The sequence below is a fragment of the Sarcophilus harrisii genome, chromosome 4 (assembly GCF_902635505.1).
Source record: "Sarcophilus harrisii chromosome 4, mSarHar1.11, whole genome shotgun sequence".
Lineage (NCBI taxonomy): Eukaryota > Metazoa > Chordata > Mammalia > Dasyuromorphia > Dasyuridae > Sarcophilus > Sarcophilus harrisii.
The window spans coordinates 242,870,593-242,884,566 of NC_045429.1; positions in this window are offsets into that span (position 1 = coordinate 242,870,593).

Below are 13,974 nucleotides of genomic sequence, written 5' to 3' on the forward strand. Positions count from 1 at the left end.
AGAAGATTAGAATTGACTCTAACATATAAGAAATCAAGCCATTCTCCAATTGATAAATGGTCAAAGATTATGAACAATTTTCAGATCAAGAAATTGAAAGTATTTCTAGCCATATGAAAAGATGCTCCAAGTCATTATTAATCAAAGAAATGCAAATTAAGACAACTCTGAGATACCACTACACACCTGTCACATTGGCTAGAATGACGGGAAAGATAATGTGGAATGTTGGAGGGGATGTGGGAAAACAGGGACACTGATACATTGTTGGTGGAATTGTGAATACATCCAGCCATTCTGAGAGCAATTTGGAACTATGCTCAAAAAGTTATCAAACTGTGCATACCCTTTGACCCAGCAATGTTATTACTTGGCTTATATCCTAAAGAGATTTTAAAGAAGGGATAGGGACGTGTATGTGCAAGAATATTTGTGGCAGCCCTCTTTATACTGGCCAGAAACTGGAAACTGAGTGGATGCCCATCAATTGGAGAATGGCTGAATAAATTGTGGTATATGAATATTATGGAATATTATTGTTCTGTAAGAAATGACCAACAGGATAATTTCAGAAAGGCCTGGTGAGACTTATATGAACTGATGCTGAGTGAAAGGAGCAGGACTAGAAGATCATTATATACTTCACCAACAATACTATGTGATGATCAACTCTGATGGGCTTGGCCCTCTTCAACAATGACATGAACCAAATCAGTTCCAATACAGCAGTAACGAATTGAACCAACTACACCTAGCGAAAGAACTCTTGGAGATGACTATGAACCACTACATAGAATTCCCAATCCCTCCATTTTTGTCCACCTGTATTTTTGTTTTCCTTCACAGGCTAATTGTACACTATTTCAAAGTCAGACTCTTTTTATACAGCAAAATACCTGTTGGGAGATGTATACATATATTTTATTTTATTTAACTTATACTTGAACATATTTAACATGTATTGGTCAACCTGCCATTTGGGGGAAGGGGTGAGAGGAAGGAGGGAAAAAGTTGGAACAAAAGAATTTGCAATTGGTAATGCTGAAAAATTACCTATATCTTGTATATATAAATATAATTAATATATATATATATATATATATTATATATATAATGCTGAAAAATTACCTATAACATATATATATATCTATATATATATATATCTTGTAAATAAAAAGCTATTAAAAAAAGAGATAATTCACAGCTTTAGCAAAGTTGCGTAATACAAAATAAATCCACATAAATGCTCAGCATTTGTATATATCACCAACAAAACCCAACAGCAAGAGATACAAAGAGAAATTCCATTCAAAATAAATAACTGTCAATAGCACATACTATTTGGGAATCTATCTACCAAAGAAGAATTAGGAATTATATGAGCAAAATTTCAAAACACTTTTCACACAAATAAAGTCAGATTTAAATAATTGTATAAATATTAAGTGCTCTTGCATAGGCCAAGTGAATATGATAAAGATGACAATACTCCCTAATCTATTTATTTAGTGCTATACCAATCAGGTTCCCAAGAAACTATTTTAATGACCTAGAAAAAAATAACAACAAAATTCATATGGAAGAAAAAAAGGTTGAGAATTTCAAGGAAATTAATGAAAAAAAATCAAATGAAGGTGGCTCAGCTGTACCTGATCTAAATTATATTATAAAGCAGCAGTCACCAGAAACATTTGGTATTGCTTTAGAAATAGATTAGTTGATCAGTGAAATAGGTTAAGTTCACAGGACAAAATAGTCAATAACTATACGAATCTAGTGTTTGACAAACCCAAAGACCCCAGATTTTGGGATAAGAATTCACTATTTGACAAAAACTGCTGGGAAAACTGGAAAGTAATATGGCAAAAATTAGGCATGTACTCACACTTAACACCATACACCAAGATAAGATCAAAATGGGTCCATGCATTAGGCATAAAGAATGAGATTATAAATAAATTAGAGGAACATGTGATAGTTTATCTCTCAGACTTTTGGAGGAGGAAGGAATTTGTGACCAAAGGAGAACAAGTGATCTTTATTGATCGCAAAACAGAAAATTTTGAATATATCCAATTAAAATGCCTTTATACAAACAAAACTAATGCAAACAAGATTAGAAGAGAAGCAATAAACCGGGAAAACATTTTTTAAGTTAAAAGTTCTGATAAAGGCCTCATTTCCAAAATATATAAAGAATTGACTCTAATTTATAAGAAATCAAGCCATTCTTCAATTGATAAATGGTCAAACATATGAACAGACAATTTTCAGATGAAGAAATTGAAACTATTTCTACTTATATGAAAAGGTGTTCTAAATTACTATTGATCAGAGAAATGTAAATTAATAACTCTGAGGTACCTTTACACATCTGTCAGATTGGCTAAGATGACAGGAAAAAAATAATGATGAATGTTGGAGGGGATGCGGGAAAACTTGGACACTGATGCATTGTTGGTGGAGTTGTGAACAAATCCAACGGTTCTGGAGAGCAATCTGGAATTATGCCCAAAATGTTATAAAACTGTGCTTACCCTTTGATCCATCAGTGTTACTACTGGGCTTATATCCTAAAGAGGTACTAAAGAAGGAAAAGGGACCTGTATGTGAAGATCGCATATTTTTAAATCAGCAGGAGTCAGGAATTCAGGTTAGGGGAAAATCATCAGTCTTTATTCTCAGTGAAGAAGGATCGGAGGTGGAAGAGAATCGGCGATAGCAATGTGTGTAGCTGAGTCAAGAAGCTAGCTAGACCAGCAGCCACAAGACCAGCAGCTAGGAGTCTGGAACCCAGGCCCAATCTCTCCCAGCTTCTCTTCCTGTCTCTCTCTGCCTCCACCCACCAAAATCGTCATTTCCTATGCAACACATCAGGACTTGCAGGGAGAGTGGGCAGGGACCATTCTTTATCCAATCATGTATATTAATAGAGTATAGCCCAATTACTATTTAGCCTTATGTACTTGGGACCTCAGTGCATCAACTCAAAACTCAGCTCATTACATCTCCTGCTTTCTTTTATTTTAGAACACAGGTGGTCATGCCATCCCTGACTCCTCAGGGAGGTCAGAGCCCCCAAGGGGAGGTGATCACAGCCTCCCTAACTTCTCAGGGAAGGAGGTGAAAGCACCGAAAAGGAGGTCATCACAGCCTCCCTGACTTCTCAGGAAAGGTGGTGAAAGCACTAAAAAGGAGATGATCACGCCCTCCCTGACATCTCAGGAAGGGAGATGAAAAGCACCAAAGGGAAGTGGGGGTTGCTAGCGGGTTTCTGGGTTGAAAGGTCTTATTATGCACAAACACATCAGCATGGGAGGTATTAAACAAGCACATAGCAATAACGCAGAGGCTATTAGGGATGACTCTCCCCATAGTCAGTGCAGGCTTGATGTGGTGTAACAAACATGAATTGTACACGCAAGTAGCGGAATACCAAACAATATAAATCAACATGGTGTTGGAAAAGATCACCAAAAGTCCTAGAAGGAGGGTATGTAAACAACAATGCACCAAATGTGAAGATCGCGTATTTTTAAATCAGCAGGAGTCATGAATTCAGATCAGGTGAAAATCATCAGTCTTTATTCTCAGTGAAGAAGGATCAGAGGTGGAAGAGAATCGGCGATAGCAATGTGTGTAGCTGAGTCAAGAAGCTAGCTAGACCAGCAGCCACACGACCAGCCGCTAGGAGTCTGGAACTCAGGCCCAATTTCTCCCAGCTTCTCTTCCTGTCTCTCTCTGCCTCCACCCACCAAAATCGTCATTTCCTATACAACAAAGAACAAAGAATGGGCAGGGACCATTCTTTATCCAATCATATATATATTAATAGAGTGTAGCCCAATTACTAGTTAGCCTCATGTACTTGGGACCTCAGCGCATCAACCCAAACCTCAGCCCATTACACCTGTATGCCAAAATGTTTTTGGCAGCCCTTTTATTGTAGTGGCTAGATAGTGGAAAATGAATGGATACCCATCAATTGGAGAATGATTGGGTAAATTGTGGTATATGAATGTTATGCAATATTATTTTTCTTTAAGAAATGACCAGCAGGATGAATACAGAGAGGTTTGGCAAAATTTACATGGACTGATGCTGAATGAAATGAGGAGAATCAGGAGATCATTATACTCTTCAAGAACAACACTGTATGTTGATGTATTCTGTTGGAAGTGGATATCTTCGACAAAGTGAAGATCTACTTCACTTCCAATTGATCAATGATGAACAGCCTCAGCTATACTCAGAACAGGAACTTTCGGAAATGAATATTGACTACTTGTATTTTTTTTCTTTCCAGGTTATTTTTACCTTCTGAATCCAATTCTTCTTGTGGAATAAGAAAACTGCACGGATCTGCACACATATGTTGTATGTAGGCTATACTTTAACATATTTAACATGTATAAGATCACCTGTTGTCTAGAGGATGGAATGGAGGGAGGAAAGGGAAAAGTCAGAACAGAAGTGAATGCAAGGGATAATGTTGTAAAAATTATCTATGCAAGTTTTGTCAATAAAAATTTATAATAAAAATGTTTCACTGTTATTCTTATAATATTAATGGAGAGAAACTACTATTCTATTAAGTGTATCTGCATGGAACTTATTGGAAGACATAGACATGAAACAAATGAGATAGCTAATTGGGTGCAAATTTTAATCTATATCTTTGGAGTAACAACTAAAATAATGAGATTTCAGATCATTGTTTACATATTTGTTTAATAATATCTTCCATTTATACAAATAAATGTGTTTATATAAAATCAAGCTGAAAAAAATCTTAATATAAAGAATGTTAAGTTACTCTTCTTTGAATTTTCAAACTAAGCTATATATGGAAACATGGTTCCTGTGTCCCTTTGTCTTTTACTTTTCAGATCATCCAAAGTTTAGAATGCAAGTAACTTATTACTAAATTTGTGGTTTTATGGAACATTCCCTTAGTCCTTTGGCTTCTGAGTCATAATTTTCAGGATTTCCTTTGAGACTTGATTTCTTCTCCCTTTACCTTGGTCAGTGATTAATTTGGTAAATTGACAGTGGTTCTTAACATTTAAACAGTAAGTCTCTGGGGTGAAGTGGATAATGATCTGTAAACAAATGCTTGAGTGCTCCAAGGGAGCTGCTGTAAAAAGGAACTCTACTGAAAGTTGAAAATTTTTGTTGTAATATAAAAACTTTCCATACCTTTAAATTCTGAACTGTCATAATTCAGCAGTTCATACTACTTGAGTTGATTTCTAGCATTTAAAATGTTTAGCTAAATAAGAACTCATGTACAGAAGTTGTTCACGTGTTGTCTCCTCCATTAGAATAGTTTCTTAACTGATAAAACAATGGCTTTTTGTCATTCTATGTGTCACAGTAATTGAATAGTGCAGTAAAGTGTTAATAAATGTTCTTAAATTGACTGACTCCCAAAAAATAGGATCCTATGAGAGAGTTTTGAATCTTTGAGACTATTCTCCACTAGAAGAATGAAATTAATGTACTTAAATATAGTAAGATGAAAATTGTGATTGGAAGCTAAACAAATTTTTTCTTGGAGGTTCTTCATTTTCCAAATTAAAAGTCACAAAATAAACAAATTCCAGGGGGAAGGCTGAGGTCCCCTGGACAATGAAGAGAGAATTTTATTTTTCTGAGGTTATGCTCTGACCATGATATGATTTAAGAGCTTTCTCTGGCTCTTCCTATAGTTTTCCTAACCTATAACTTTGAAAAATGTACTGAGAAGGCTAGACTCTCAAGTTCATTGTAGGGTCTTCTTGCTTCATTGTTCATAATCTTGGAGTCCAATTCTTAACCTAGACCAAAGTACAAAGAAATTTTAGTACAATGGGAATGTTGCTAAACTTTTAAATCCCAATTACCAGATTTCAAATTAACCACTCATTATTTTTGTGATCACAGAAAAATAGGTTTCCTCTTTAGGTGTCAGTTACTTTATATGCAAAATGAAAGAGGAGAGAACTCAATTCTCTGAATCTTTTTCCTTTTTATTCCTTTCTACCTCTTTCCAGGAAGTCCTGGTTCAAAAGTAAAGTATTTGACTCCTATGTATGCATAGACATTTTAAAAGCTATCTTCCTAAAGCTGGAAAGTAGTCCACAGTACTCTCAGAGAGAAGAAATGGGCCTCATATATCCCTCTGTTTTATGTTTTTTTCAGGGTTCCTGAGATAACCTCTGTCACCAGATGTTTCTTGAAATGTTATCATTTCTCTTTATTCTAACTACCACATTTCTTTGTACACTCCATTTCAGAGATTCAGTGTCAAAATAGTATGATTTTTATAATGCCTTTCCCTGGACAAATTCTGGTATTGCTTCTGGGATCCCTCCACATTGATTTTAGTGTGGAGTGAACTCTTTGAGGAATTAAAGTAATTCTCCTTAAACAGTATTTGCTCTTATACATATACAATAGGACAATTGAGAGAAGCAACTATGCTTTTTCATGGCTCCTAATTAATATAATTTTTCTCCTGTTCCCTTACTACTGAATTGATTTTTTGACCATTTCCTTCTCTTGAGCCCCTTTTAAAATATACACAATAACTGACCCACACCTAACACCCTATACCAAGATAAGGTTGAAATGGCTTCATGATTTAGACATAAATAATGATAATATAAATAAATTAAAAGAACAAAGAATAGTCTATCTCTCAGATCTGTTGAGACAAATAATTTTTGGACAAAGAACTAGAGTATATTATGGAACACAGAATAGATCATTTTGATTATATTAAGTTAAAAAGTGTTTGTACAAATAAAACCAATGCAGACAAGATTAGAAGGAAAACAGAAAACTGGGGAAATTTTCACATACAAGGGTTCTGATGATAAAAATGTCATTGGGGATAGGAGCAGAGCCAAGATGGTGAAGAGGAAACACATATTTTTCTGAGTTCTTATCCTCAAAGTAACAGCAAATCCAGCCTCTGAGCTGATTTTTGAAGTGAAAGAACCTATGAATATTGGGAATGTAACAAATTATCAGCATAAAATAATTTCAAAGATCTACAGAAAAGTTCTGTTTCAATCACAGGAGGAGGGCCAATAACAGGCTGGTCAAGCACAGACACCAAATGCAGGCAACACATAGTCCTGGGGAAAAGTGGGCTCTGTATGCCAGAGAATCTACTGGGAGGAATCTACTCTTCCCTGGTTGCAAGCCAGTAGATCAGTAGACTAGATATAAAATATCCAACACAAATATAAAAAGGCAAATAGTGAATGCCTAAATGCCAAAATATCATGGGACCTGACCATGCCCACCCAGCACTGGCAGTCAGGCAGCACTGATCCAACACAGCCACTGCCTCTTGCAGAGGAATCTTGGGCAATCTCCCCTTTGCCCTAAAAGTAGAACTTATTTTTTTTAGAAAAAAGCAAAAGGAACTCTGATCATAAATAGTTTTTATTGTGAAAGAGAAGGAGATTTCAAACCCTGAGGTTGCTAAAAGCAGATCATCTCCCAATGAACACTCAAAGAGTGATATAAATTGGGCTCCATCTCACAAGGCTCTCTTGGAAGCAATTAAAAAGGATCTTAAAAGAGAGCTAGAAGGAAAATGGGGAAAGGAAATGAAAACTTTGCAAGAGGATTTGGAAAAAGAAACACAGAAATTATTTGAAGAAAATTCCTTGCAAAAAAGATTTTGTTTTATGGAAAAAATATATAAATCTTATGCAAAATAGATTTGACAAAATGGAAAAAGAAAACAACTCCCAGAAAAACAAAATTTGCGAAATGATAAAAAAATTGTGAAATGGGGAAAAATCCATAGAATAAGAAAACTCATTAAAAATTCAATTGTGCAAATACAAAAAAAAAAAAAGGTAACTGAAGAAAATAATTCACTAAAAATCAGAAATGAACAAGTAGAAATGAGTGACTCAATGAAACATCAAGAGTCAGTCAAGGAAAACCAAAAAAAAAAATGAAAAAATAGAAGAAAATGTAAAATACATATTTGGAAAAATAACTGACCTTGAAAACAGATCCAGGAGAGGCAATCTAAGGATTATTGGACTTTCTGAAAACGTAGACATTATCTTTTAGCAAACCATCAATGAAAACTGCTCTGATGTCTGAGAATCAAAAGGCATTGAAAGAATGCACTAATCACCTCCAGAAAGACACCCCCAAAAGAAAAAAAAGAATTTTATGGCTAAATTTCAGAGCTATTGGACCAAAAGAAATTGCAAGCAGCCATAAAGAAACAAATCAAATACTGAAGAGCCATAATTAGGATTACCCAGGACATAGCATCTTGTATCTTAAAGGATCAAAAGCCCTGGAATCTGATATTTCAAAATGCAAAGGAACTTGAAATGCAGCCAAGAATAAACTAACCAGCTAAACTGGTCATTTTCTTTCAGGGAAGAAGATAGACATTCAATGATACAGATGAAATTCATTTATTTCTGATTAAAAGACAAAAGCTGAATAAAAAAAAATTGGCCTCGAAATATAAAACTCAATAGAAGCATAAAAAAGGTAAAAAGGAAAGAACTTGAAAACTATATATTCTATTATGGATGTACAGAGAATTGAGGTATAATTTGAATTTGCTGTCATAATATAAAAAAAGAAACTAGAGGTGGAAAGAAGATTATACTGGAAAAAGGGAAAAATGGAGTAAAATGAGGGAAATTACATCTGATGAAGAGGGAAAGAAGACCTATTATAAATGAGGGGGGAAAAGGAAGGGAAGGAATATTGTGTGTAAATCATACTGTCATCACATTTGTGTCAAAGAGAGAATATTAAACATATTTGGTTTCAGAAAGAAAGTTGTCTGATCTTATATGAACGTGGGATGGGAAAGGGAAAAGGAAAAGAGGAGGATAATAGAAAATAAAATAAATAGTATGGGAAAGGTATAAGAAAGTGGGAGAGGCTATAAAAGAAGAGTGCTGCTTGAAGGAAGTGGTAGTTAGAAATAAAATACTGGGGAGGAGGGAAAGGGGAAAAGGAAAGGGGAACCATAAATTTGGGTAAATAAGATGGCAGAAAATATTGAATTTGTCATTTTAACTGTGAATGTGAATGGGGTGAACTATCCTTTAAAATGGCACTTGATAGCAGACTGAATTTAAGGCAGAATCCTATAATATATTGTTTACAAGAAATATGTTTAAAGCAGTGCCATTACATACAGACTACAGATTTAAAAAATGGCAATATTTAGTCCCTTTCCTATTTAACAGAAAGATTTTTTTTCTTTTTTCCCCTTTCCTTTCCTTTTTTTTTCTTTCTTCTTTTCTTAAGATTTGAAGTATACAATAAAATGTGTAGTTGTGACTCAGGGTCTGCCCCAGGCAACACTGTTAAATTATGGAGCACTCCAAATCTATTGTTTCAGAACTACTAATTCCTGCTGAGAAAAAACAAAACAAAACAAAACAAAATAATCCTTCTCCCCCCTTTTCTTTTTGGTTGTTCTGGAGTTCTATACACTTTATTCTGAGTTTAATTTAATTTTTATTTCAACCAAAAAAAATATATTTTTTTCTCCTAACATCTTTCTTATATATCATCTTATCTCCTCTCACACTGGAACTACCTACTGCATCCCCTCTATTTCAATAGCTTTCAATTCCAGTCTATTCTACCCAAATGCCAAAATAATCTTCCTGAAGAGCAGATCTTATCATATTACTCTCCTATTCAATAAACTTCATTACTTCCAGGATCAAATATAAGATCTTATGTTTGGTTTTTAAAGTCCTTCATAAAGTGGCCCCTTTCAGTTTTTCAAGTCTTACTTCTTTCTATATACTCTGCAGTAACATTGGCCTTTCAGGCATAAAGACTTCAAAATCAAATACAGAAAGGCAGAAATAATAAATGCATTTTTTCAGATCATGATGCAACAAAAATTCCATTTGAGGAAAGGCTAGGGAAAAATAGATCAAAAGTTAATCGGAAACTAAATATTCTAATCCTAATGAATGAATGGATAAAACAGCAAATTTAGACACAATAATTTCATTCAAGAGAATGATAATAATGAAACAACATACCAAAATTTGTGGGATGCTGCCAAAAAGTGGTAAGAAAGGGAAATTTTATATCTTTAGATGCTTATTTGTATAAAAAGAATATCAATGAATTGGGAAAGTAAGAAAACTGTTGAATTAAAAAAAATAAAACTGAGTTGTTTTTATGAAAAATAAAACAAGAAAACAAATAAACCTTTAGTTAATTTGATTAGAAAAAGGAAACAGGAAAATCAAATTGTTAGTCTCCAAAATGAAAAAGGAGTAAGGAAGGGAAGAAGGGGAAAAGTTGGAACTGAAGTGTTTGCAAGGGTCAATGTTGAAAAATCATCCATGCATAATCAATAAAAAGCTACAATAAAATATGGAAAATGAGAAACTTTTACCATCGAAGAGGAAATTAAATCAATAATTAGGATTAATTTTGCTCAACTTCATGTCAATAAATTTGATAATGTATGTGAAATGGAGGAATAACTACAAAAATATAGATTGCCCAGATTAACAGAAGAGGAAATAAATTACTTCAATAGTCCCATTTTAGAAAAAGAAATGGAAAAAGCTATTAATCAACTTCCTAAGAAAAATTCTCCAGGACCAGATGGATTTACATCTGAATTTTACTAAACATTTAAAGAACAATTAACTCCAATGATATATAAACTATATGAAAAAATTGGGATTGAAGGAGTCCTACCAAATTCCTTTTATGACACAGACATGGTACTGATACCTAAACCAGGTAGAATGAAAACACAGAGAGAAAATTATACAGCAATCTCCCTTAATTATGCAAAAATCTTGAATAAAATATTAGCAACGAGATTATAGAAAATCATCCTTAGGATAATACACCATGACCAAGTAGGATTTATTCCAAGAATGAAGGGCCAGTTCCATATTAGATAAAAGCTACAAGTATAATTGACTATATCAATAACCAAATTAACAAAAACCATATGATCATCTCAGTAGATGCAGAAAAAGCCTTTAATAAAATCCAACATCCATTCCTATTAAAAACCCTAGAGAGTATAGGAATAAATGGACTTTTTTCTTAAAATAATCAGTAGTATCTATTTAAAAAACCATCAACAAGCATCATATGTAATGGGGACAAAGTAGAGTCATTTGCAATAAAATCAAGGGTAAAACAAGGTTGCCCACTATCACCATTACAATTCAATATTGTATTAGAAATGCTAGATTTGATAATGAGAAGATAAAAAGAGATTAAGGGAATTAGTTTAGGCAATAAGGAAACCAAATTATCACTCTTTGCAGATGATATGATGGTATACTTAGAGAGTCCTAGACAATCAGCTAAAAAGAAAAAAAAACTATTAGAAAAAATTCAAAACTTTATCAAAATGGCAAGATATAAATTAAACCCATATAAATCATCAGCATTTTTAGCTGTGCCAGACCTAGAAGTACATTATAAAGCAGTACTCATCAAAAACCGGTTAGTATTGGCTAAGAAATAGAGTAGTCAATCAGTGGAATAAGTTAGGTTCACAGGACAAAATAGTCAATGATTATAGTAATCTAGAGTTTGACAAACCCAAAGACCCCAACTTTTGGGTAAAAACTCACTGTTTGACAAAACCTGCTGGGAAAATTGGAAATCAGTTTCACAGAAAATAGTCATTGACTCACACCTAACACTATATACTAAGATAAAGTCAAACTACATCCATGATCTAGATATAGTGATATTATAAACCAATTAGAAGAATATGGGTTATTTACCTGTCAGATCTGTGGCAATGAAAGAATCTATTACAAAAAAAGAACTGGAACTCATCATTGAACAACAAATAAATAATTTTGATTATATTAAATTAAAAAGTTTTTAAACAAACAAAATTAATGCAGACAAGATTAGAAGGGAAGCAATAAGTTGGAAAACATTTTATATTCAAGGGTTCTGAAAAAGGTCTTATTTCCTGAATTCAAGCTATTCTCCAACTGATAAATGGTCAAAGTATAATAAACAATTTTCAGATGAGGAAATTGAAACCATTTCAAGTCATAAGAAAGGTGCTCTAAATCATTATTGATTAGAGAATTGCAAATTAAGACAGATCTGAGATAGTACTACACACCTTTCAGATTGACTAAGATTGCAGGAAAAGAGAATGATGGATGCTGGGGGGATATGGGAAAATTGAGGCACTAATACATTGTTGGTGGAATTGTGAATGGATCCAAACATTCTGGAAAACAAATTGGAACTATGCCCAAGAGTTAACAAACTGTGCATACCCTATGATCCAGAAACATTTTTACTGTCCCTGTATCAAAAATAATATAAAACATTGAAAAGGACCTATGTGAGCAAAAATGTTTCTAGCAGCCTTTTTGTTTAGTGACAAGAAACTGGAAATTGAGTTGATGGTCATCAGTTGAATAATGGCTGAATAAGTTATGGTATATGAATGTTATGGTAAAATATTTTTATATAAGAAACGATCAGCAAGATTATTTCTGGCTAGACTTATATAAACTGATATTGAGTGAAGTGAGTAGAATAAGGAAAACATTTTAAACAGCTAAAGCAAGATTCTATGGTGATCAATTCTGATAGATGTGGCTTTTTACAACAGTGAGGTGATTTAGGCCAGTTTTAAATATCTTGTGATGAAGAAAGCCATATGCACCCAGAGGAAGACTGATCACAAAATAGTATTTTCACTTTTTATTATTATTTGCTTGCATTTTGTTTGTTTTCTCATTTTTTATCTAATTTTTCTTGTGCAGCATGATAATTGTGGACATATGTATAGAAGAATTGACATGTTTAATATTTTGGGAGGGGGGTGGGGCCAGGGAAGGAGAATTGTGAAACAAGATTTTGCAAGGGTTGAATTTTGAAAATTATGCATATGTTTTGGAAATAAAATTCTTTAATACAAAGTTTGCACAGAAAATAAAAAAAAAATGTTTTGTGAATACCTGAGATTTTTAAAAAGAAGGATATAAAAAGATGTAGGCAAATGTAAGAAAACTCTGCTGGCAGGGATCTAAACATGTATTTATCTCCTGATCTAGTAAAAAGAGTGCTAGATTTTGAGTTAAAGGTCATGGATTCAAATTCTGGTTTGAAAATTTTTTTCATCCTGAAAAAAAAAATATATATATATATATATATATTCTCTTTCTTTAACTCTCAAATGAGGGGTTGTGTTATTTTTTAGAGTAGTATCTGTTGAGGAAGTCCTGAATAGTGTGTAAGACTGAGAGAAAATAAAGAGTTGATCTCTGAGGCAAGAAGGAAAAGGCAATTTTGGAAATCAGTTTAATTGTCTTTCATATAATCTCCCATTCTAATTCACATTTACCATTTCCAGGATCCTTTGTATATCCTCAGTTTGTCTGTAACCTATTTCCCTAAATAAATTGACCATTTGCTAAATAGAATAGTCATTGAGAATTCTTCACATGGCCTACCAATTTTTCATGTCTACCTTCATTTGGTGTCTACATCACATCATTTGGTGTTCCAGCCACATTACCTGTTAGATTAATTTTTATTTGAAAATGGAAAAAAAATGATCCCTAAGACCTGATTAATTTAGAGGAGTAGAGCTCCTGTCATTGATATGACTTACCAGTTTCCAGAGCATTAGGATTCTAGCCCAGGAAGAGCTAAGTTCTCTCAAACTTGATGACTGTTCCTCTCTTGTTGTTCAATGTTCATTTTTAAAGAGAATCAATGATATCACAGAGTGATGTCTTGATTTAAATGCATATTTGCTTTAAGTGAGGGAGAATTGCATGAAGTTATCAGCCTCACTCTCTTTTCTAGAACCATGGAACTCTAGTGGCAGGACAGAAGTAAAAATGACTGGAGGTAAACCAGATTGCAGTAGAGGACTTTGATATCTTTGATATCTGACCAAGCTGTAAGTATTCTATCACATATGCTTCAGTCAACTTTATTGTC